The following is a 27,566-nucleotide window of genomic DNA, read 5'->3' as shown; positions in this document are numbered from 1 at the left end:
CGACCTGTATTGTTCCCAGGTACAAGAATTCAATAAGAAAACATTTAGTGGGAGTGAGTTTTTTTTTCAGTTTCCAGGGAAGGATCCAGTGCTTGGTAGGCAGCGGTTAAGGCTGCAAAGACTCATAAAAACAGAGAGAACACAGCGACGGACAATCTGAAAAACCTCAGTGTTTGTTGTAAACATTCCAATATGGATGACCTCAAACAGTGTTTTAAACCAAACGGAGGGGAAAAACTGAAATAAATTGTCATTTCCCCTGAAGCAGAACACCGTTGTGTACAGGTAAGCTGTTGCCCTAGTGTTCCATTTTTACCATAATGCTGTATAAAGAGTAGACAAGGTGTGATACAATTTTCAGTGATAAACGTACTCTTACAATAACGGTTTTGTTAAAGCTGCAATACGTAATTTTTCCGCAGGCTACTTTTTGCGTACGCAACGCTGTTTTATCATATTAGATACATTATTTGAGTGTATTGAATTTTATGTTATAATGCTACTCTGTGTGCTCGCTCGGCGGCTACTATGAGACACTTTTTGCACACTGCAGTAAGCTAGATCGAAATTAGGCATGGTAAAACATGGTACTCGCGGTGAACAATAAGACTTACTGTGTTGAGCTACATAACAGCGATTCGTTTTCTGTTGATTAATGTATCCAAACAGTTCACCTGTCTAATAAAACACATAATAAAATCGTCTTTGGTGTTTCCATGTTTTCTACAAAATAAAACCAGAAATTGAGGATAACGCAGGTATAATGTCATTGATAGGCGACGCACGGACATATAATACACGCGGACATATAGAGATTATAAAGTATAATCTGTAGTTTTCACAAAAGTCCTGGAGCAGTCAAAATGCATCTTTTGCTGACAAATAAACATGAATTTCTAGATCCAGCTAACTGTATGTGAGATTTGAGCTTTGCAGCTTTTGGTATTAATCAAACAAATGGTTAGTCAACAAATACATGAGGCTTAAATCAATGCATGTCACATTTAGTTTAATCTTTTATCTTTGTGGATCTTCCCTCGAAACAAACATGTACTCCAGAGAGAAATGAGACTAAAATCTGCATGAGAACTGGCAACCACTTCCATATTTCAGAGGTGAAACTAGCAAACAGGGTAAAGACAGAGATGACACTCTCAACAAATGCAGTTTATTCATCATAAAAAACACCAAATTCACATGATATTGATATAAACGGAGGAACAGAGCAGAGAAGACAAGCTACTTTAGCTAAACTCACCAGTCAAATTAGTAGCATTTTTTTAAACTACTGAAAATACTACTTTTTTTAAACACAAAAAAGATTTATAAGGGTCCAGCAAGAGGAATAATGGCTACATTGGGGTCTGGCCCCATTTAAAGGTTTCAGAAGACTTGAAATATGATACTTTAGGTGCTTTTTTGATACATTATGATACTTTAGGTGCTTTTCTTATATACTTTGATACTTTAGGTGCTTTTTTGATACTTTATGATACTTCAAGTGCCTTTTTGGATACTTTAGGTGCTTTTTTGATACTTTATGATACTTCAAGTGCCTTTTTGGATACTTTATGATACTTTTGGTTCTTTTTGTTCTTGGCAGTACAAATAATTGTTTACTTACAGAAAACATAATCTCTCCATATAATCTATATATATATATATATATATATATATATATATATATATATATATATATATATATATATATATATATATATATATATTCTGTTTCACAGAAGAAAAAAATAATAGGGGGTCAGAATGAAATGAGAATAAGTAAATGCTAATACAATTTAAAGGGTCACAAAAAAAATGTAGGCAAACTATTCCTTTAAGGTGTTATGTACATTTATGAATTCGGACCCTTTTCAGATATCCGGGGGTTCTCAGAAGCGGTTGTCGTCATAGTTGGGTAAACATCTATAGCGGTGAATAGGAGGTGACAACAAATATCATGTTTGTATTCCCATTTAAAGCTGCATTGTGAGTTATAAAGTCATAGTGAGAAAGAGTAGCAATTATGACAAAGTAATTGTGAAATACAAAGTTGCAATTAAGAGGAACAAAGTCGGGAATTTGGGAAAAGTAATTGTGGGAAATAAAGTAACAATTGTAAGATATAAATAATTGTGACTTATTTTCTCATAATTATGAGAAGTTGCAATTGTTAGATGTACAGCTACAATTACCTTTTTCTTCTCAGGCTTCCATACAAAAAAAATGACAATGATGCAACCTTTTTTTACAATGGAAAATTTGATCAAGCATTAAATTGTTGTATTGGTGTGTGATTTTGTGTGTGTGTGTTTGAGGTTTCGGGGAAGGTAAGGTTAGCGTGAGGTTGGATTGTAGTGGAAGTAAGCCTGACGTTATCTGCAGATGCATAAAATCTAAATACGAATTTATCACACACTGCCCAAGTCACAGTAGGTAATCCAGTTAATCTCTCCCTACAGCATTACCCATCACTTTTAACTCTCTCTCTGACACCCATGCCAACACGCACCCACACACAATTATACATATGCTGTACGTACATGTCAACTGATGTGCCAGGGGCAGCACCCCCTGATAAGGCCATTCAATCAGTCAATATCAGCATATGCAGCTGAGCACTCCTTGGAAAATGCACAGTCACGCCTCAAGGCTGCTTTTGACACTCGCGCTTACATGTCAAAGCAGCAACTCTCTTCCCTTGCATTGACTGACAGCTGACAGCTAGCGCTGCATTGCTAATACAGCATCTGTCTCCACGGCAACGGAGCGAGAATATTATCCAGCCTCACAATCTGGAGCAGAGATTCCCTGGGGTCAGTCAAGGCTGCGTTTATAAGGCAGATTATACAAATGTGGACGGCATCACATCCACATCACAACCGAGGTCTCAGCTAGAATCAACTGCATATTAACAAAAACTGTATTTTTGTTTGACTAAAATACAAGAAAAAACTGTTATGGTCCATTATTTAATCATGACCTTTAAAAATATGTCAAATGATAAGAGAAAATAATACTAATACAAAATATTTTGGAAGTACAATTAGGTTCTATTATCTGATGGTAATACACTGACAGTAACACTGTAACAAGGATTTAGTGGAGTATGTTTTACAAGAAAATGCTTTTTCGGTTTTTCTTCTTCAAAATTTCACGTTTAATTTAATGTGTTACTTGCCGTTTCTTTGCCATTGTTTGCGAAAAATGTTTCTACACCAGACATTTTTTTTGTGTACTTGTGTTATTTTTAATAAAACAGCATTTACATGTTATTCCAAGGTACTTAATGGTTTATCTTAATGATAGTCTCCATAAAATTTAGCATATAGAAAAAAAAACATGTTATGATCAATCAGTATCAAAACGGGCTCAAAATATAGCCAATTAACTGTAAGAAAAGCAGTAGATTGGCGGGTCAATTATCAGTCAAAATGTTGTATGAAGGGTAACCGCATGAAGGTGTTCTCTTGGAACATATAAATACACATATACACGCACGATACACAGTTTTGCTTTTTGTGTATCCATGGTGGCGCTGCCACAAAACGTTACATTTGACAGAAAAGGGCCAGCTAATTTTACTGTTGCTATGACAACAAACTACTCGCAGAGGGTACCATTGGGGCTGCCAGTGAACTTCCCTTACACTCAAGAATCAATTACATCTAACCATTCACAAACAGAAAGTAAGTTTGAAACCGGTCCTTGAAGACCCCTCTGAAATAAGGGAAATGCAGAAAGTTGTTACAGGTGTACAGAGAGGTGTACATTATACTACGTAACTACGTAAATACCGTGGTATAGGAATATCATGGATTCACTTAAAATAAAAATGCATTTGTTCAGTTAAGCTTTCACCTATACAAATGCACGGTAATTATAAACATACAGACATTATTAAAAAAATATAGGGCAATTTGACTTGTTTTTTTTTCATTTGTTGTTTAGTTTTATTTTACTTTACAAATGGAAGAACGGCTGTAACATCAGTCACAAAAAGATGGCGCAACTAGCATCTAAAAAAACCACTCAGACTAAAATAAAAAATAAATAAATAAATAAATATTATATATAATATATATATATATATATATATATATATATATATATATATATATATATATATATATATATATATATATATATTTATTTTTTATTTTAGTCTGAGTGGTTTTTTTAGATGCTAGTTGCGCCATCTTTGATTTTTTTCACTCAGACTAAAATAAGTATTTTTCTAAGTATTTTTTTTTTTTTTACAATACATATTGTAAGAAGGGACACATTTTTTTACATTATTTATATTATTAATTACTTATTTTGTATGGCTGTTTTGCACACCTGTTGCAGTAATGCTTAACCTGGAACAAAAGTTAAAGAAAAATCAAAACACAAATCAACCCAAAACATAAAAAGGAAAGGCAAAATAAAACCAAAACAAAAAAGGCAAGGAAAAACTAAAACCAAAAAAAAACAAAAAAGGCAAGACAAAACAAAACCAAAAAAATCTAAACGAAACAAAAAGGCAAGGCAAAGCAAAACTAAAATCAAAACAAAACTAAAAGTCAAGGCAAAACAAAATAAAAAAATAAATAAAAAAACAAACCAAAACAAAATGGCCAGGCAAAGAACAAAACAAAAAGGCAAGGCAAGGCAAAAAAAAAACAATAAAATATCAAAACCAACACAATAAGCCAAAACAAAAACAAAACAAAATATTAAACAAAACATCAAATAAGAACTGTACCAGATGAATGGGGCCATGGGAATTTTCCTATTAATTACAGTAGGGTAATTCCATGTCAAATCAAACAAATTTTGGAAACTTCCCTGGTTCAATTTTTTGAATATCTTTTTTTTTTTTTTTTGAAGAAAGACAAACATAAATAGTGTCGAAAGACAACATATTAAATTCCATGGATAATCTTTTTACTGAGTAATCCACTATTTTGTGAGGGGGGTCAAAATGAAAAATTCTATGATTTGGAGTCAAATTACAGGGGAATAAAAATGACTTTTCAAAAGACTGCAGCATCATTATTTTATTTTTACACAGATATTGTCAGGTCTGTTAGTTAAATCTGTTGACTTTAGCAATCTTTGTTGCATTGTATGCCAATGCTGACAGTTCAAAAATGGGAAAAAGCTGTTTTCATGTTTTCCCCCCTCTGTAACTCAAGAAGTATTAAAGCTATCTTAATATCCTTTTAGATTTTGGTTCTTAACAAACTTTTCAATGGTGAAAAACCAAATGTGGGTCACTGTGGGTTTCATCAACGTTTAGGTTTGTCTTCAGAAAAAATATTAACAAAATTAAATAATTTTGAGCCGGGGACCTCTGGTTGAGTTGACACGGTATGACCCAGCAGCTTGATGACCATAAATAATAGGCAATCAATTATGACAAGTAGCACAGGGCTTCTCGTGAGTTCATTCCAGGCAAGCAAAGCAAACATCTCAATGGACTTGAGTTCATTCAAAATATTTAAATTCCACAAAACCTGCTAAACAAATCCTTCACAAAAGCCAACAATAAACTGCATTCACACAACCCTAAGGTACATCTCGCTTATGAGATTTCAGTTCTGGTACGTAGAGTACAAATAATAGACCTTTGTCTCGATGTCAACATCAGCATTGAAAGACATTGGAGTTTCCCCCTCCTTTCCAGCACTGGAAAAAAAAAAGACTTGTTTAGTTTCCATTTCTTCAGTTCCCATGACAACAGCGTTAGGGCACACCAGGGCATGTACATACAGCCAACCAATCACACAAGCTGTCTGCAGATCAAAGAATACGGTCCATCCTTTCCGCCAGAAACATCAGAAAAGCCCATAAGCAATGGGGAAAAGGTGAAGGTTCATTGTCCAAAGGGGCCGGAGCGCCCTGTTCTCCCTATGGGGGTCACAACGCAATAGACTCCGGGCAAGAACTTTCTCCGTTCCATATGAACTGCTCTTACCCACAGGCACTTACCATTGGACGAGTTACAACGCTCATTTGCTTTATTCCCCTGCTCCCCTGTTCCCTCGTTCCCTTGTCTGATCTGAGCTTAGTGAAGGTGACCTGACCGCACTCAGCCCGAGGGTCTTCGAGTAAAGTTTGGTGCAGAGAGGAGACCTCTACTCTCAGAAGTCAGGCTTAAAACAGCGCTGGCCCCGGGCCCCTGCATTCACAGCATACACTGACAGCATGCTAAGAGTCGCTTTTGCAGAGGGACCCCTCGCTTTCTCTCTCTCTCATCCTCTGTTTTTCTCTCGATTATAGTCTTTGCTATGGACTTGAACTATAACTGATGGGAGGGGAGCAATCGGCAAAGAGCAGGGAAGCCAAAAAGACGTTCCTCTCAGCGTTTATATCTTGAAGGACATAACTGCACACCACATCATTTCTATCATTACATCAAAGCAATTGTAGAGCATTCCTATAGATTCTGCACTGTAGTGCAAAAGAGTGAGCTATTCCTAGTAGTTGGTTAACAAAATATGTGATGTATATTATATTATTTTGTTTTAATATAATATTCCTGATGAAAAACAACTTGAACCACATTATATTATACAGCAAATATTGCAAAATAGCATTATTTAATCAGCAAAAAATGGTTTAAATTGTCATTTTGATGTGGGCACTTTTTGGTCGAACTTCTGATTGTGCTGAAGCTGTGCTTTAAGGATAGTTACTTCACTTTCTTTTGTACGTACCATGCAAAATGTATAGAATTTACTGGATATTCATTATTATGACAAGAATTGAAAGATTGTATAATGTGCACAAGGTTGCTAGCTGATTCTAATAAATCAGTCTCATGCTAACACATGGTTTTTAAGTGTGTTAACTGTATGTTTAATGTTTATTTCCAGTGCTGTACCAGCTGCCAAATACTTCAATCGTAAGTTCATTACTGTTTATTTTTAGAAACTGAGGGACATGTGGAAATGATTTTTTTGTGGTAAACATCAGAAGGCCACATATGCTGTCGATAAGAGTTGTTTTAAAGCCTCAAATATTCCATAAAAGATTCACCACACCCATGGTACAATGAAAGGACACTCAAAGTGTGCATTTATCCATGCCTCAAAGTGCCCATATTGTTTATTCGAACATTTCCTTTCATACCTTTCATTTGGGGCAGTTGTGGCCTAATGGTTAAAAAGTCAGTCTGGTAACCCAAAGGTTGCGGGTTCAATTCTCAATACAGTCAAGAAACAACTGAGGTGACCTTGAGCCTAGTCTCACGTAACCAAACCTTAAGACTGACGGCAGAAAGTCTGGACTCTATCGCAGCAATCATTGGTCAATGACCACCCATGAGGACATTTGACTGACATTGTTTTGTTCCACGCCATGTTTGGGGCATGAAAATGTAAAGTCGATGTCCCTGCAATAACAGACCGGTGTGCACCTTTAAAGTATTAATTCAAGAACTTTTTGCATATTTACTGCAACAACTGAGATGCAAACTTCACATCAGGAGCTTGCTCTAGTAGTGATAACAATGAGGACAAAATCATGTATGTTTACCCGGAGCTGTATGATACATCTTCGTACTTTCTAGAAACAGGAATACAAAGGATCTTGCTTGGAAGAAAGTGAGGGAGGAGGTTGGACAATCTGGTAAGTTGTAAAAAACGCTCTGTACTCTATTTGAGCTATACATAGGGTGATTTCAGGGTGATTGGGACACTTTTTGCCATTGAGATGACTTGGAAAAAGTGTCTCAATCACCCTGAAATCACCCTAGAGACTACAAGCTAGTTAAAGCCGGCAAATTGAGCTTATTCGCCGTATTTTAAAACAATCCATGTCAGGCATTTCGCAACGAGACGAGCCGGTTGGCAGAAGCCCATCCCATGATGCGAATTTGCGTCTGTTGTGTAGTGAATGTCACGTGCGAATGAAGCAAGTAAACTCAAAATGTTCAAGCGTCCAACTACGCGCTAATAACGCGATTTATTCGCTCAAGTCGCGTCTGGTGTGAACGCACAGTAACACAAACGCACAAACACATACAGTATGGACACACACTTGCATAGAAATGCGCTGCTCTGACAATTTTATCAGTAAAAAAGTTTAGCAACTTAAAAGCTGCATGACATTTTTTACTAGCGAGGTAATAATGACACTGTTCTTGAAGCAGATAAACTTACAGTTTCACCATTAGTAGAGCTGCTGCCGAACACCGTACGCTCGACCGCTCTTCTGTCTGCATGTGTTGTTGTGTTCTGTGTAGCACGTGGTTCATGTTTATGTCGGCCGCGTGCTTTCATGTTATGTTTTGTCTTGTGCTGCATAGCCCGCCGTTTGTGTTTTTTTCACCGTTGTCCTGTTTTGTGTGAACACGCGGCTTATGAGTGTTCTCATTAGCAAGTCCTCGCCTCGCCTCATCACTTCACCCAACCTGACATAAGCGTTTGACCAATCCCAACAGACTGAGCCTACTCTGACCAATCAGAGCAGTGTATGCTCTCAGAACGGATGTGTTTAGAGAGACGGGATCCTTAATCGAGCCATCTTAGACACTGTAAGAAAAGAGGTGATGCTGCAATGTATATTATGAGAAAAAGAAAGTGTTTGTGACCTTGCATGCATATTAACCTAGGAGGAGACAAAAACAGGAACCTTTAAAAATAGCATAATAGGGGCACTTTAAAAGTGTTTACAGAACCGCTAAGCTTTCCAAGTCCGATATTTGGATTTGGGGTGGCTCAGAACCCAAAGCAGCCAGTGTTTATCGACACTACCCAAAAAGACATCAGCCCTGTGGCATCACCACTTATCTCCAGCAAACAGGAGGACGGGCCTCTCGCCATCAGCCTGAAGTTTGTCCCTGCAGGTGCCACCGAGGACTAGCAACCGAGCGTGGTTACCCAACTCTTTACTGGCCCTTGACCATCAGGACAGAAAAAAAAAGAACATCCTCTAGTCATTAGCAGCATTTCAAAGTCAACGCGTCCTCTAGCGTATGCTGTTTGACAGGCCCTGCCAGGGTAACGTGACTGAGGGATGATGGTACCATGATTAGACAGAAGCTCTAGGGAGAGACCATGCATCCACGGATCTGAGCACAAAGGACAGGAGGAGGAGTGGAAGAGGAAGATGAGACGGGGACCGTGAACGCTGACAGTCTAGCACCAGATACATATTCATCAAACGTGCCCTTTGTGATCTGCCGAACTCGAGACACCATACACTTCTGCGGTTCATCAAACTCGCCTGCTTCCGCAAGACGGCCGCAGTCCCCGGCGTCCTTGTGGAGTCAGTTTGTTCAAACAATCCCGTTCACATCCCCCAGCAGTGCAAAGTCGGCAATGGGTGCGTTTCAGTCCACTTCCTATTTTAGTAGTGTATGGTAAGTGCACTTCTGTAACTGGATTTACTACAAGATGGACAATAAACGAAACAAATGTTTTTAGAACGTTATCGGTCATGGTGTGTTATACAGATGTTGTTGATAATACCGAGGTAATTAAATGACGTGACACTCAATTTTTACCAAAAAATTACACTGACTTGAATATACCTTTTCTATGAATAGCTTGTTTCTAATTTATTTATTTATATAACTGAATTATTGTTTGCAACACTGATTTACATCACAGAATACACCATGACCAGTACGCACCCCTTTTGCCATATTTTCTCAACTTACCAGAATGAATTTTGGAGTGCAACATGGATACACTTCCATGATTATTTCAGAATTCCCAAAACTGTAAAGCTCTGGTAATGAACATGGTGATATATCGACTCAGATGTTCAGAGTGTGAGCTGCACACTTTTGTGAATACCTGATTCCTCTGAGTGTATTCAGAGCATGAATCACAGGAGTCAGCATGTCTGCGTCCAACCGCAGCACACGATCTCAGCTCGGCACTTCCTGCTCTGCGTCTGCTCTTCATAAGGGTCCCTCACATAATAGTCTTGGGCACTTAATCATCATGATAAGGGGACAAAAGTCGAGCTTTCCTCAATAACAGCTTCTCTGGAATAATTGACCCTTTATTGTGCCCATGAATAAAAGTTCAACGCTGGGATCAAGACCAAGGAGGTCTAAAATACGTGCAGAGAGCTATGCGTTAGCATTCCCATCTACCTCAGTGGCAGATGCTCAGCCGATGCAGTACGTGATTTGAAATCTGCCATATAGGTACCTTTGAATGCTTTGTCCATAATGGAATCGTTACAGCATCAACCAGCTTTAGGTGACTGGCAGTGCTAAGTAAGCGAACTTTGAACCCTTGAGTGTGACCCCTGACCCATCACCATTGTCCAGGGGAATTGTATTGAGTGCACTTTAAAAGGATAGTTCACCCAAAAATGAAAATTAGCCCATAATTTACTCACCCTCAAGTCATCCTAGGTGTATATGACATTCTTCTTTCAGACAAATAAAATTTGAGTCATATTACAAAAGTCCAGGCTAATCCAAGTATTAGAATTGGATTCATAGTTGCTCTCTTTTTGAAGTCCATAAAAAGTGCATCTGCCCATCAAATAACATGCTCCACACGGCTCTGGGGTGTTAATAAAGGCCTTCTGAAGCGAATCGATGCGTGTGTGTAAGAAAAATATCCATATTTAAAACTTTATCAAGTTATTTTGACGGAGCAACTATGAATCAAATTCTAATGCTTGGATTAGCCTGGATTTTTGTAATATACCTCAGATTTTATTCGTCTGAAAGAAGAATGTCATATACACCTAGGATGACTTGGGGGAGAGTAAATTACAGGCTAATTTTCATTTTTGGGTGAACTATCCCTTTAAGTCACTTTAGCTAAAAGCATCTGAAAAATGACTACTTTAGGGATTCTACAAAATTTCGGTCACCAGTTTAAAAAAAAGTGATACAAAACTAAACATGATTCTGAAATATTTGAACAGAAACAGTTACTTTAAAGGGTACAGAACACACACAGACTGTGTTAATCTTGCCAATTGCCTCATGTCATGTTAATCTTGAGTACCTATAAAGTAGTATTGCATCCTTCATCTCCGAAGAGTCTTTAGTTTTATCGGATGTATAAAAGACAAGATATGCTGTACTGATTCTTTCCAAAAACAGCCGAGCTCGTGGAGGCGTGTAGTGGGCGGAGCTAAAGAGTCACAAGCGCGCGCACACACATACCATCGCATTATCCATGGATAATGACTTTTGATTCTGCGTACTGTTCCCTTAACGCTGGGTTATTTGGGAAGCTGAACAAGGTTCTTTCCCTCACAACCAAAAACACACTTATTTAGTGACATTGTTGATTTTGTGGTCTAATAACAAGAAAGACTGCTCTTGCTCTTGCTCTGGTTGATGTGCGCACGCGCTCTTCCAGGAGAAGTGCCCATACAAGGAATTCCGCCCTTTAGGAAGTCATACAGAGCCATACTCGAAAAAAACTTTCAGAAACTTATACGAATCATGAACGAGTGAATTTGGAGCAGAAATACTCCATCATACGTCCAACTCATTTTTTGAAACTTGAGAATGAGAATCCAACTCTTCAACAGTGTAAACAAGTCAGAATGCATGAAATAGCATTAGACATCCCCTTTAAAGTCCCCATCACTAGTAATGAAGCGATCGCTCTTTTGGTTATTAGCTTATTAATAAACAGTGCTGTCACGCTTGTCTTGTGCAGAGGCTGTTTAGCGCAACCTCTCATGCAATACATGAGAAGACAAATCATCTCTCATGTAAAAAGTCAGAGGAGCTTCTGTTGCTAAAGAACCTGCCACCTTTCTTTAGAAAAGGAAAATACTCAATTGTCCATAGTTGTTTTAAGCACTTAAAGTAGAATATGCTTATATTACTCAAAAGTCTATAGATATGAAATCTATCTTTTCTTAAATTGTACAAACATTGACAGAGTGTTTAATCCCTTAAAAATATTTAACAAATATAAAATAAATGCTATTATTAAATAAAATTATATAATTATATATAATTGTATTATTACACATTTAACTGCCCGGCCGAAAAAAGTCACTGTTTGGATTGATTGAGTCATTGAATCATTGATTTGATCATAATTGCAGTGTTTATGATGTTTCTAGCATGTTATATGTTTGGCAACAGTTCTTCTAACCCTAAATGATGGAATGTGTAGCTTTTTATTTCTTAAACAACCATGTAGGAAGACGTGTCATGGCCATATTCCAGGATGACAATGTCGACCCAGACAACAAATAGTGTCGGAATCCACGTGTACCAGATGTGGCCCGGATCTGGGCCGACACTATGTTGCTGTCTGGGAAGATTCATCAGGCTCAAACTGTAAAAGAATGGTTGGGCATGAAGAATCATTTTCACACATGAATTGGCACCTCTGAGTCCAGACCTTAAACTCATTGAAAGTCTTTGGGATGTGCTGGAGGAGACTTTACAGAGTACTTGACTCTTACATTGTCAACACAAGACCTTGACCAAAAATGTATGCACCTCTTGATGGAAATAACATCACAACATTTATTTCCACCAAGAGGTGCATATATTTTTGGTCAAGATCTTGTATTGGCAATGCAAGAGTCAACTTATAAAAAAAACTTTCAGAGAATTTTTCTACTTATTCGAAACAAACAGTATTTTTTGGCCCAGAGTTTCACAAGTACACACCAAAATAAATATGAACAGATTATTGTACTGACTGAGCTTTTAGAAGTAATGTTTCTCATATTACAGAATCCCCACTCCAAATAAAACCATGCACAAGCACACCATAAGCTAAAACTGTCAGCTTCTCTGTCTACAAACGGCACTACATTCTTGCTGTCACTAGTCACCTCTCTTTGAGCTCTTGACAATTTGTCACAACACTCTGAAAGCATTTTCTTGTAAGTCGATTTGCGCCAGCTAAGAAATAAGTAAATGTAGACATATTCATTATTCATTATATACACACAACACTATGGCCATGCTATGTTTATGTACTGCATGTACGTGTGGACCTTTCCATAGCATTTCAGATTGGAGAAACTAGACCCACAGTGCACTCATGACCATCACAGCTGTTCATTCAGGCCCGATCAGAAGCCAGTTCTCAGATGACCAGCGCTATGAATGGAGCGGCCACAACCTCGGCCGAAAGGACTATTAAGGTATGAACGCCGCGCTGCTCTTAAGCGGCGACATTGAAAAAAAAGATGAACCTCATTCCTGTTGTTGTTCGTAGGGAGTGAGTTTAGGACCTCTCTCAGACTGTGTTATGCCTTGCTCTGGTGTTTAACTCTGACATCATACAGGAAGGTATTTTTCCCCTTTGCATTGCCAAAGAACAGGCCCACGCATGGTCCAGACAGAGAGAAGGGAGACGCCGAAGAGCAGAGGGACAAGCTCATGAAAAAGTGCCTGGATAGATGTGGATCGTCCACATAAGAGATCTGAAAGCCCCGGGAAACAGTCAGATATCATAGCGAACCTGGATATGCTGTGTACCTACCCAGTAATGTAATCAGTGCATGGGCAATGATAGACTTGGTTACCAAGGGGGGGGGAAAGTCATTTGCCGGGAAACTTTTTGCCCAGAAAGCAAATGATTGTTCTTGTGTCAAAGTTTGTGCTGGAAGTGATCTGGAAGTGCACCTGAGATGACAAGACAAATATTTTTTTCTCAACTGTCCACTGATTAACATTAAAGTAAAAAAACTAAATGATCAATGATAGTCAGTGATGTAACTAGAGTTGTATGCGCAGGGGGTCCAAGGCTAATTCAGGGGGTCCATCCATAGACCATGAAAGAAATTAGTTTACAACCCTGGCATCAAAAAGCATTAATATATCCTATAAATACTATAATGTTACTTAAGTCACTGTGACTGCACTGCATGTATTCCTAGAACAGTTGTAAACATAATGAATGTTAGGCTACTGGAACTCTCATATCTGATTCACTATCTGATAAGCAAAAGTAAGATCTAATGTTAATTTACAGTGACTTTCGTAAAATTTGTTGGTGAAAACTGAAAAGTGTGCGCTGTGTAAACATGATGGTTATTGTAGTTCTAGACTAAATGTGAGCAGGCATTTACTCATCTCACTTGCACAAAAACAGATTCAGTATTCCTCAAAATGAATACAAGCAGTGAAATGCAAACTCAGAATATCATGCAAACCTGCAATAATAATAACATGTTAAATAACACAAATACCCTTTATGTAATCTCACTTTATTAGCCAATGTCTTTGCTGCTGACCTTCAATGATCCAACGCAAAAATTACAGCACATTATTGTTGTTTTTATTCCTGATCTCGTGTTTCTTCTCTTGTGTTTGCATTTCCTTCAATATCAGGCTTGTTCATTTAACTTTTGGTGTGAAAGGGCCTTTGCATTTGCCAAAAACAGAACTTTTTTTGTTGTTATTAAAGAAAATGAACAAGCAAGCCCAGCCCAGGTGAGAAAAAGTAACTTAAAGTACACATTACTCATTACTTTCCATAAAAAGTAATGGGTTACTTGAAGTCAAAAGTAACTTAAAGTATATAAAACACTGTGTATATATGATATATATCATTTTTATTATATTATTTACTATATTATTTTTATATATTTTTTATTATATTATTATTTTTATTCATATAATAGCTTGGTTTTTTCCTCACTCAACTATCTATTCGTTGACATCTTCATAGTCATGTAGGCAACTGGTTAACATTAACCATTAGCAAAATAGCTATTTTTCAGAAAAATCAGCGTATGAAAGCTTATGTAGATGACTTTGCACATTGGGATGTGGGATAGGAGACAGTATTTTACATCCAAAAATGACACTTCAGCTTAAATAATATAACATCTTAAAACTGAAATGTTCAACTCAGGCTGTTCTTTGACCCATGAGGTTTCTTCTGAAGTGCCGAGTCTGAGGGATCATCCAGACGGTGCACTCAGACCCATTCTGTAAGTGAGCTGACACTTTCACTTTTACAGTCCACAAGAGAGATGGAAAAGGAGGGGAAAAAATGTGGAGGAAGGGAGAAAGAATGGAGTAATTTTTCAGCTTTCCTATGGTTTCTAGGACAATAATACAAGCACATAAATCCAAAATATGAGGCCAATTATCGAGGCGGTATAGCACACGCAAGTTCTGTTTCAAGGTCACATACTGTATAAGCCAATGTTGTAATTGTGAACTAAAACTTTATTAAAAATATACATTTTACAAAATAGAATAAATACTGAAAAACAAAAGCTATTTCAACTTTGAATAACTACTATAATAGTATATAAATAACACACACACACACACACACACACACACACACACACACACACACACACACACACACACACACACACACACAAGCAATAATAATAGTGATGGCCTAAGCAAGGACCACTAGTAACTTGATTTTGAGAATAAACAGACCCTGTTTATACCATTTTAGAAAATGACATAATGGCCCATTGGTGATGATCAATCTCTTACGAGTCACAAAGGCATGACATCATCACGCAGATATGCTATATGAACATGAAATCTGGGCTTTTAATGCTCCATGTTCCAGTTGTAAAGATAACCACAGCTAATCATTAAAATCTTCTGCTGACTGAGGGTTAGTTTGAACGATAAGACATACTTACACAGTGCTCTACACGCTTAAAATGTATACCTGCCTTACTACACAAAGACAAACACATGCAGTACAGTGCCAACCCCTTTCACCAGCAACCGGCCAGTAAATATTTATGAAAAGTAAAAATAAAATCAGTCACTGACTCACGTGGCCAAAGCGGCCATGGACCAATCAGAGGCAGAGCTGCAGAGCAATCAGTCAGACTACAGCATGACATCATGAGTCATGACATCAGCCCCTGAAACTAAACACCCCTCTCAATCCTCGCTTTGCTCTTTTCTCTGAAACAAGTTCAAGGACACAGAGAGGAAACACAGTGTTCTGGCTGTTCTCACATCAGTATGGCCGATTTTGTGGCCGAGACTCATTCTCTGAGCATTACATCATAATCAGCAAAAATGTGGCCGAATGGTCACAATGTCACACTTCTTTTCACTGCGTTTTCCTCTAATTTAGTGTCTTTAGACCAACTGGATTCACATACCAGTATTGATCTTCACCACACAGGGACTTAACACATTGTTGTATATTTACGCAGTGTTGTATACCACATTGTGAAGTTTACTGAATGTTGTTGTATAGTGTGTATATATTTTGAAAACTGGTGTAGGGCAACTTTGGAATCAAGAAAAAATTGTGTATCAAGAAAATTACATGGGATGCAAAATTACATTATGCTTGTTTTCAGAGAATATACTGTATTGTTAGTATTAACCACACTATGAATAAATTATGATTACCTGATTAAAACAAGAATACAAATTTGAATGCTATTAATGCTTGAATAAATTTAAAGGGTTAGTTCACCCAAAAATGAAAATTCTGTCATTAATTACTTACCCTCATGTCGTTCGACGCCCGTAAGACCTCCGTTCATCTTCGGAACACAGATGAAGATATTTTAGTTGAAATCCGATGGCTCAGAAAGGCCTCCATTGGCACAATGTACTTTACACTCTCAATACCCATAAAAGGTATTAAAGACGTCGACAAAGTCCATCTCACTACAGTGGTTCTACAATAACTTTATGAAGCGACGAGAATAGTTTTTGTGCGCAAAAAACCTAAATAACGACTTATATAGTGATGACCGATTTCAAAGCACTGCATCATGAAGCTTCGAAGCGTTATGAATCAGCGAGTCGAATCAGGATTCGGATCGTGCGTCAAACCGCCAAACTGCTGAAATCACGTGACTTTGGCGATTCAAACCGCTGAATCGACTCACTGATTCATAACAATTCGAAGCTTCATGATGCAGTGTTTTGAAATCGGTCATCACTATACAAGTCGTTATTTAGGGGGGGGGGGTTCTTACAAAAACTATTCTCGTCAATTCATAAAATTATTGTAGAACCACTGTACTGAGATGGACTTTGTAACGACATCTTTAGTACCTTTTATGGGTCTTGAGAGTGTAAAGCACATTGTGCCAATGGAGGCCTTTCTGAGCCATCGGATTTCAACTAAAATATCTTCATTTGTGTTCCGAAGATGAACGGAGGTCTTACAGGTGTCGAACGACATGAGGGTAAGTAATAAATTATAGGATTTTCATTTTTGGGTGAACTAACCCTTTAAGATATATTTTTTACGTCAAATAAATGAACCTTGCTTAAGGATGTTTAGATATTTTGACTGTAAAACAAGACACTGATATACTATTACACTGTGTCTATAACGGATGCGACTGTTGTCGCTCGCGTCACAACAGCTAATAGCTGTCTACACTGGACGCGACAAAGCGCCCGTTTGTCCTTCTCGTCAATACGCAAAGCATGTGTCAGTACGTCATAAATAGAAAGAGGCATCAGTTTACTGTCGGAGATTTGTCGCTCGCGTCGCACCGCATCCAGTGTAGACAACATCACTGATTATAATGGGTTATATTGCGTTTTGTGGTGTTGCATCGCATCGCATCGCTCGCGTTCAGTGTTCGGTGTTATAGTTTTAGTTAATATTTTGATTTACAGAGTTTTTTTTTCATTTTCAGTTTCACTTTAATTTGAGTAATTTAGTTGTTTAAGTAACAAACATTTTATATATTCATATACTCATTAAGAAAATTAACAGACAAAAGTGTCTTACAACAGTTAATCTTATTTGTGCTGATATTTTTTATGACTGCCCTGGAACTTTTTACTGTTTGTATCACTCCACTTGTCTGTGTTTGCGGTGTGGGTTGAGAGTATGTGAGCGGTAAAGAGTGGAAGCAGCGATTTTGCCTGAAGCGAGGAGGTTTTTAAAAACTGGGACATCTGTGTTTTGCTCACTCTAAACTGTAAAAAAACCTCAACTTTGTTTCTTTTTCGCATGAGTTTTACATACACCCAAAAGTTGAGATTACTTTTTTTAAATTTTGTCAATTCAAATACATTGGACAAATCAATTGGATAAACACAGTAAATTAAGTTTTGTTTACTAAAAATTTTTTTTACAGTGTATAATCGCTTCAGAGCGAGGTTTCTCTTCTTTCCAGGGTTTCTCCACTGAAGATGTCTTGTTTGTTGTTGTTTTTTATCCATGCACTGGAAGTGGTATCCAAAACGGTTTAGTTACCAACATTCTTCAAAATATCTTTCCCCCAGTTTCACAGACCAGACTTAATCCTAGCCCCAGACTAAAATGCATGTTTGAGCTGTTTTAACTGAAAGAAACTTGCACTTAAAATATGTCAGTGCCATTGTTTTGTATTAAGACTAAATGCCCTAATTGAACTAAGGCATAATCCTGGCTTAATCTAAGCTCTGTCTGTGAAACCAGGTTTTTGTGTGCAAAAGAAAATCAGTCATACAGGTTTGAAATGACATGAGGGTGAGTATTTGATGAAAGAATTTTAATTTATGGCTGAACTATCGTTTTAAGTCATATTCCTCAAGGGACTGCTGACTAGTCCTGACATTGTAACTGATTTTAGGTTTTACTGTCCTTGTGGGGAGATTTGACCCAAACACACAAATTCCTTCACAAAAACAAGCAAATATACATATATTTCAAATAGATCACCACAAAATAGACGTGATACCAAAAATAGAAAAACAATCTGATTACACTGTTATAGTCACCCAAGATTTCCAAATGTGCATTGCTAAAGTCCACACTGTGTGTAAACAGACTCCACACACTCGCACACAGATTAATACACTCAAACACAAATGCAGTGCACGCACACGTGGCAGCGCGATTAAAACCGAACAGCGTTCATGTGTACAATCAGCTGTGTTGAGCCAGTCAGACTGAGGCGTCTTTCTGCTGTTGCTGTGGTCCTCATCAGATCTGCCTCTCTTAACTAGTTTTCCGCCTGACAGACACAACATACCACTTATACACGCATGCACACACACGCCTACCACCATCTGTCCAGGCTATCACAGAGATCACAAGCAGTCTGTGGTAAACCTGTCTTCCCCGCAGAAACGCTCCAGATTCTAACCTGAGGTTCCAAACAGATGAGAAGTTAATGACGAAGCTGTGCCGTTTCCTTTCAAATCCACAGCAAACTTTTGTCTCATGTCATTCCCTATTGATTTTGCATGGAACGATCAGCCTTGCGCTCTTTTTCCCTGAAAACAGTGCTGTCTTTCCTCCCAGACAGGAAAAGCACCCCAAACACGTACACACACACACACACACACACACACACACACACACACACACACACACACACACACACACACAAGTATTCCCCTCGTGCACAGCGATGACTCATTTCCACAATCCTTCAGAAGACGCATGTGAAGACCATCCCTACACTCCCAAACACACTCCAGCCTCCTTTTGTTGAAGCCTCTACCATAAACACACTCATAAAAGCTTGCACGCTTGCATTCACACACTCGCGTGTGTGTCCTAAAGATCAACAAATTGAGTCACCTTTTAATCCCGATCCACTCTGAATAAGCCCTTCCACATGTATTCCTCTCCTCCCGACGGCAGCGGGTCAGTTCTTGCACTTCAGCCCCTCCATTTCTGCCCGAGCAGTGTTCTTGGAGTGACCACAACAACAGAGCTGCGTTCCTCTAGTCTCACCCTCTCTCTTTTCCTATCTCAGTTTTCCTAAGCAGGGGTGTGCGCTGAGGCTTAGGCAACCCCTGGAAGAAAATGCAGCGCTCTCTGGGTCCTAGTGCTCATCGGGTGCACTCAAAGATGCCATTGTCTGTGGCTCAGGGGGAAGCCCTGCTCGCCAGAGTCACTACAGAGGCTGCAGGTGGCATAACCATTAACGTGCCGGGACTGGGGGATTCGAGGACAATTAGGCTACGTCTAAACCAGGGGTGGCATCTCTGGCCCACGAGATTCTTTTTTTTAAGCTCCAACTTTAAACAAACACACCTGAACAAGCTAATCAAAATCTTCAGGATTACTAGAAAGCTACAGGCAGGGCTGCAGCTAAGCTCTGCAGGAAAATGGAGCTTGAGGGCCAGAGTTGCCCAGCCCTGGTCTACACTAATCCCGGTACATTTGGAAATGCATCTTTAACTCTACGTTTTGGCCTTCCATCCACATGAGATGCGTTTTTGTCCTGCGGAAACAAAGATTTTCGAAGAAGCTCTTCCAAGTGGATAAAACTGAGGAATTTGAAAACGATGATGCTTGTTCGTCATGTGACGCATATTGTACCAATAGATATCTATACCAGTGTTTGCCTGCTTTGTGCTAATTTGTACAATCTTCATATTACATTCCTGCAAAGATGCCAGAAAATTTACTCACAACTGCTGTCCATGAGGACTGTTGCGTTTTAGACCATACTTGGTATGGCGATTGAGTGCGAGCTGGACACACTAGTAAGTGGTGGGATATTTTGCTAATAAAATGATCCTGCCAGAAGAAAAGCGTGAGAACTTTATTATGTCTGGTGATCTCCCGGCATAGTCCTGCATGTGGAAATGCTAATATTTGAACTGGTGGAATAATATTTACATTTGCGGTGCGGGTGCAGGACGGAAACCAATAGGCACGGTTGGACTGCGGGTCCAATAGCCAAGACTATTTCAACTCAACTCAGCATTTGGTACACGCTGATAGGCAGCTGTTTTCAAACTGTCCCGTGCTTATTTGTGTTCATGCTCTTTAGTCTGAAGACAGTCAAAGGTTTATTGTCAAATGTGGATGGAGAGCATTTTGAAATGAAAACGCCGTTTTCAAATGAATCCAGATTAATGTAGATGTAGCCTCAGTTATGCCAATAGATCTAATGCTGCCATGGAGAACCTATATAGTGCAATAATTCAAAGAAATAATCGGCAATTAACTGTCAATTTCAGCCTTTTATTTAGGTATATTATCAGAGTCAAAAATTTACAATGCGATATGCAGCATTGAGCACAGCGTTTGCGTGCTTAAGGAAGCGTTCTTTGCTTGCTCTCTGTATAGGCAATTTGAATAAAAGTTTTGTTTTTCCTGCTGCTGAGAAGACCAACAGCCATGTATACACTGCAGAGTTTCAGGAGAGACAACCACATTTAAATTCATAGTGAACATGCTACAATATCCCTGATATTATATGACAGTAAAGGCTCATATTGGGCCATATGTTCTTTTAATTTATGGAGACCTCTAAGTGTAAGTATAGCCTATGTTGTGATTTATGCACATTTGTTCAAAATACTCTGCTTGGGCAGTCTGTTCACATGATGTAGGAAAAGTTTGGTATTTACACGACAGACTGCTTGGCTATTTTTCTTAAATGCAGCAACTCAAAATGCCTAATGTTGGTTTGATTGCTTGTGTTACATGAGAAAATAAATTCAACCTTTTTGTCAACCTGATTTGCAAGAGAGGTTTGGGTCACAGTTCTTTATGTCAAACGGGTTGGGTATGGAATTAGTTTAGTGCTGTCGTATAATGGGTTGGGTGTTCTGTTCTGTTAAGTAGTGTGGATGCGGGGCGTGTGCGGGTATACCAAATAGGGTGTGTAGGTGTAGGACGCTGTCTCCCAGTATCATCTCAGTGAGCTTGTATTGCTTTTTATGCATATGCAGTAAAATAATTTTAGCATTCTCAATCGTTTCAGTGTGGACAAGAAACTTTTGGAAAATGCTTTATAAACGCAAATGTGGATGGAGAGCATTTTGAAATGAAAATGCAGTTTCCAAATGAATCCAGAGTAATGTAGATGTAGCCTCGGTTATGCCAATAGATCTAATGCTATGGACGTCATGCCATAGAGAACCTATACAGCGCAATAATTCAAAGAAATAATCAATTAACTGTCAATTTCAGCCTTTCATTTAGGTATATTGCAGAGTCAGAAATGTTAATTTCCATTAAGGGGCAATATTTGCCCCCTAGAATTGATTTCCAGTGATTTGTTTTTAATTTTGTAATGGCGATTTTTATAATTACCTTATTAAATGTTTCTGTGTTGTCTTTTATGTCAAATGCTTAAATGTAACCAATTATTTGAATTACATAATAGACTGTTACCAATCAACATATTACAGGGCTGCAATATTATACCAAAAATCATTAGTGTCAATTATTGCTCTTGATATTGTAATAATTCTTAATCATTATTGTGAGAATGTAACCAACAACGTGAGATCTACATGTAATGCCACAATCAAGACCTTACATCCATTTTCACATTTTACTTTAATCGGGACAGCCGTAATAGAACTGTTTTCAAGCTAGCAAATCTGCAACTTGTACCATAATTTACATATTATCAGGGTATTTTAATCTAACCCATCCCTAAATGGCACATAAAACCAAAACAAATTGTTATAGATAGCCATGTAAGTGGGAGGCCAGAATAAGCTGCAAAGTGAAAAAGACCTAATGCAGACTGTCAAAAACCCGACTATGCAAGACGATGGCAGGGAACTGAACACTCAGACACTGGCTGGGGGAAATATGCAAGGAATGGGTAGAAAAACACAGCATATTTTGAACACCGTGCATGAAATAGGTCTCTTTGTGCGCTGCATTTCTGCGTTTCTCAGGAGACTGTAATAACAGGCTTCAGCAGAAGACGACATACCAATCTGCTGAGAAGATACCAAGGGCACTGTAGATCTCTGACATTAATAAAATTATCCCTCCTCTGGCAGTCATACTTCTTTTTAGCGGGTTTTAAATGCTTTTACAGTAGTTAAGCATAACATTCGTCACGTAAATAAAAGGGTTACCTCCAAAAAAAGACAAAGACATCAACTCCAGGTGAACCACAATTGCAGGGTGAAAGACAAGATGATTGTCTGAGTGATGGATTGAAAGGTTGGAGATAAAGTGAGAAGAAGGACAGATTACAGGGAAAGCGAAAAAGGGGGAAAGAGATCTCGCCCTTGCACGCTCGTCTTCAGCGGCGGCTCGGATCGATAGTAATCCGGAGAGCAGGAGTTGTTTATTTTGGAAAGTCTGAGAGGCCTGAAAGGGTGGCTGCTTTCTCACACAGCCATTAATCAGACGGAGGGGAGGAACCACCGTGTCAATGCCCACATGCCTGTCCACATACCACACAGCGGACACACATCACTGACTTACTGTAGTCGTAGCTCACGCCCGTTGGGCAGCCCGGCTCCTCCTCACTGCCACGTGCTATTGAAAGCCTGTGCGCTCGGCTTAAACCATCTGAAAACACACAGGACACAAAAGTAATCAGGTTATCTTGTAGAGAGTGACCGGTCCTTAGGGGAAACGGACTTGATTTTTATCTAAAGAGTATCTGTAGGGTTTTAAGTACTGTATATAAATAGAACGCCATAGTACAATTTATCATATACTGTAATAGTGCAACACTCACAGGCATATCCAAAGCTTTACACGCTGGGGTGACATAAATTGTCTTTTAAAATCACTCACTCAGATCATTACAGAGGTTCGAATTATGAGTTGCTCCCTAACACATTGATTGGAGAAATACTGTGCCATATACTCAGAGCGATGCAGTGAACCGCGGGCTTGATTTAAAGACCCCATGAAATGGTTTCATGAACTGTAGGACATATCAAGGTCTTAAAAAGGCAAGAGCCTTAAAGGTACAGCTCACCCAAAAATAAAAATTCTGTCATCATTTATTCTCCTAGCCTGACGTTGTCATACTCAATTCTAGTCAGAATATGAGTCTGATACTGCTCCGTTGGGCTGTGATTATGGGGCGTGTTTCAACCGAACCAGGAAAGACCTCAATTGGATAGACCTACAACCAATCAGAGCAACGGAGCGACGCATAACGTTAGTTGTCAAATGTCAACAGAACTCAACTGCACACATTGTTGCCAAGTCCGCGGTTTACCCGCGGGCTGTTTTTCCATGTACGCGAGTTGAAGATATTTATAACCCCAATTATGTGATATTTAGACCCAGGAATGCGAATTTTAGCAGGAAACCCTGCCAAAAAAACCACACATTTTACACCACAAACGCCATTTTTTTTAGGAGTAGCTTCCCGGGAAGCTATTGGGCAAGTTTTTAGTAGCAATTGGGCGGGTTTTGTTGTGAAGACTTGGCAACCCTGTCTGCACGCACGCTGGAAGAAGTAGAAACTTTACGATCTTTGCCGGTGTTGTAAAAAAGAATTTAAGGATACACAGAGTACTTACCAACACGATCATCATTTCTGAGAGAAATAGTGAAGGTGAATGCATATATGTACAAGTTCTCCATTTAGGATTAGAAAAAATTCAACCCAAGCGCTCTTTGGTGACGTGGATGATTACGTTACTGTTTATCATCTGTCCATCATCGTCTAAAGCCCGCCCTGACAATTTAATTGGTCCGAACAGCTTCTGCTCTACAACGGATCAAGTCCAGACCGAACTGCCCAACCTCAAATGTTGTGGGCGGGGATAAGTTCGGCTGGCATCCAGGCTATTATTCACCCTCATGCCATTCGGAATTTTGATAAGCCACAAGAACAAAAATTATCCAACCATTTTCAAACGTTTCAATGTAAGGGAACCCAAATATGATAAAGCGAGGGACTCCCTTCCCAAAGCATAAAAGCTTTTTTATATACAGCAAGACAATATAAATATAATTTCACTCACTTTGCCTACCACTTGAAGCAAAAATCCATTGTTCGGTCCTTTTAAATGTGTTTGAATGTTGCCATGGTAAATTTGTTGCTGATCAAATAATCAATATCTTCAATATCAGTGGGAGCAGTTTAAACTAATATCACATAATTTACGTCTCTGAGATGATGGGTATACCAAGATTGATATACCAAGGGAGGCTAGCCTCCTCTGCAATGCATTTGTTCTCAACACTGAAACACGCTGAAAGTGAAATACTCTATGGTGATTGGCAAATTTTCTTTACCAACAGAAAGTCTCCAGCTATGGATTTGCCTCCCTGTCCCCTTCTCTATCCCCTCAGACTCGCCTTAACACATTTTTTTCAAATGATTGGAATCACATCTGCAAAATCTTCTTTAGGCTCTGCCTCCCTTGCTTCCCCTGATGAGCTGTTTTTTTTTTCACTTCTTCTCACTATTAGAATGATGTATACCTAAAGAGAAGCAATTCAAATGTATTATTTAGAGAACTTTTCACACTTCATATCCTTCCAGAAAAGTTTTTTTTAACTCAGATGCTCCTAAAATACATATTAATAAAAAATGCATTTAGTTTTCCCTTAATTTTTTGGCAGACCCATTACACAGTGGTTCTCAACCGCGGAACCAGGTCCTATTAGAGGGCCTCAGAAAATTTCCAAACATAAAAACACTCCCAGTCTCTGTTAAAATCACCATGAAATCAAATGTTTTTTTGGCTTTTAGTATGAATATGTCAGCCTTACTGTTATACATAAGCTAGTGCTTCAAAACAATGAAAAAATGTATATTTAGACGATATAAGCATTCAAAATGTACAGTCTCTCACTTCCACCAATACCACGCTGCACTTGTTCAGCTTCTCATCAGATTTTCTGTCCAATCAAATGCTCTCTAGAATCTGAAGTGTCCCGCCCCCTACATTATTATTAGCGCCGGCAAATCGGTCACTTGTTTACACATTTACCATTTTCTACATGGTGAATGCCATATAGTGAACTATATAGGGAATAGTGAACTATTCAGACAGTGTAAATATGCTTTCCATTGGAGCGAGTGAAGTCTGGTTTCACGTTAGTGTCACGCGAGCCGCAGCGCGCACACAGTCCGGAGACACGATAGCACAGAGCGGATCATATGCACGGAGGATACCAGAAAATGTATCGGACCCATTTGAATTCTGCACAATATTATATATTTTAAAACGATATGGAGGAGATTAGGAGGAGACACAGCTAGAGATTAGGAGGAAACTTTGCTTTACAGAGCTCAGCGGCTCTAGCCGAGCTGTGATATAAACTAAACGCTATTGGCTATTTTAAAAAAGGAGAGGAGCTGCTCGATATGTCCTGCTCTGTCTTCCTGTTTCAGTGGAAATGACCTCAACACATTGAATAATGCTGTGCGTTTCAAGGCACTTCAGTGGGCCTTTTATGCAAAGGTTTGAAAACAAGCAGCAGTGTCATATTACCAGAGGAAACATCTTTTGAATACTGTGTTGGACAATGGGGGAAGGGGTGGGGTCAAATAAGTCAAATAAAGAGAACAACTGCCATTGAACCGTCTTGTGGCCCCCTGTGGATCCTGAACCCCAGTTTGAAAACCCTGATCTAAAGGCCCTGAAATACTTCCAAGCAAAATCGAAGACAAACTGGTGTGAAGTCATTTTGAACAAAATCTTCGTTTTGGGTCCGTTTCGGGAGTTCAAAACAGCTTTCCGAAGCACACTTTCTGGAAAGATTCACTCCTGCTGGTAAACTACTTCGAACTACCATTGGTCTGTGGCGATGATGTAATAGGTAGATGTGGCTATGGGGCTCCGCCTTCTTTTAAATAGAAATCTTCTCCCTTTAATTTCTTCTGTTCATTCCGTCCACAAGTCCACGTTCACAAGTAAAAACATAAAGAGAGCTGCTTTAAAGTAGAAATTGAAGTTGTAATTCTAATTACAAGAGACATTGACACAGTTTGTCATGTTTAATATGGTAAAGCTGCTTACTTTTAAACAATCTATTGTATAAAGTGCTATATAAATAAACGTGATGTGACTTCCACATCGCTATGATACGATGCCGAAAGCATGCAGCACATATTTCACGTATTTCAAACTTCTTTTCACCCAAACAAAAAAGAACTTCACCGTGAGTATATCAGGGCCTTAAAGGAGTAGTTCACCCAAAAATGGTGTCATCATTTACTCACCCTCAAGTTGTTCCAAACTCAAAGAATGTTTGTAACCAAGCAGATAGAGCAACCATGGACTACCATAGTATTTTTTTCATGCTATGGTAGTCAATGGTTGCTCTATCTGCTTTGTTACAAACATTCTTCAAAATATCTTCTTTTGTGTTCAGCAGAACAAAGAAACTCATACAGGTTTGGAACAACTTGAGGGTGAGTAAATTATGACAGAATTTTCACTTTTGGTTGAACTATCCCTTTAAAGGAGTAGTTCATTTTAAAATGAAAATTACCCCATGATTTACTCACCCTCAAACCATCCTAGGTGTGTATGATTTTCTTCTTTCTGATGAACACAATCAGTTATATTAATAAATATCCTGACGCTTCCACGTTTTATAATGGCAGTGACGGGGTCTATTGAGTTTGAAGCTCAATAAAGTGCATCCATCCATAATGAATGTACTCCACATGTCTCCGGGGGGTTAATAAAGACCTTCTGAAGTGAATCGATGGGTTTGTGTAAGAAAAATATCCATATTTAAAACTTTATCAAGAAAAATATCTAGCTTCCGCCAGACCGCCTTCTGTATTCAACTTGCATAGAAAGTGTAACGCCTTTCACAGTTCAAAATGCTTACGCTACTCCCGACGTCATATGTCCCACCAGTCACACTTTTTTCTTAAGTTGAATACGGGTGGAAGCTAAATATTTTACTTTATAAATAGATATTTTTCTTACAAAACTCGATCGATTCACTTCAGAAGGTCTTTATTAACCCCCCGGAGCCGTGTGGAGTACATTTATGATGGATGGATAC

General features: G+C 38.7%; 1 protein-coding gene across 1 annotated transcript in view; it reads right to left on the bottom strand.

The window, feature by feature from the left end:
* The window catches only part of ches1 (checkpoint suppressor 1), a 48,300-nt gene extending 28,679 nt beyond the window's left edge, over positions 1-19,621 (bottom strand). The window contains exon 1 of the mRNA XM_079831691.1: positions 19,437-19,621. The gene's annotated coding sequence lies outside the window, so the exon portion shown is untranslated. The remainder of the gene's footprint in view (positions 1-19,436) is intronic.
* Positions 19,622-27,566: the final 7,945 nt, after the last annotated feature.

The sequence above is a fragment of the Gobio gobio genome, assembly GCF_949357685.1.
Source record: "Gobio gobio genome assembly, chromosome: 12".
Taxonomy (NCBI): Eukaryota; Metazoa; Chordata; class Actinopteri; order Cypriniformes; family Gobionidae; genus Gobio; species Gobio gobio.
The sequence above is the reverse complement of the archived record's forward strand: the minus strand, read 5'-3'. Positions and strand labels throughout refer to the sequence as shown.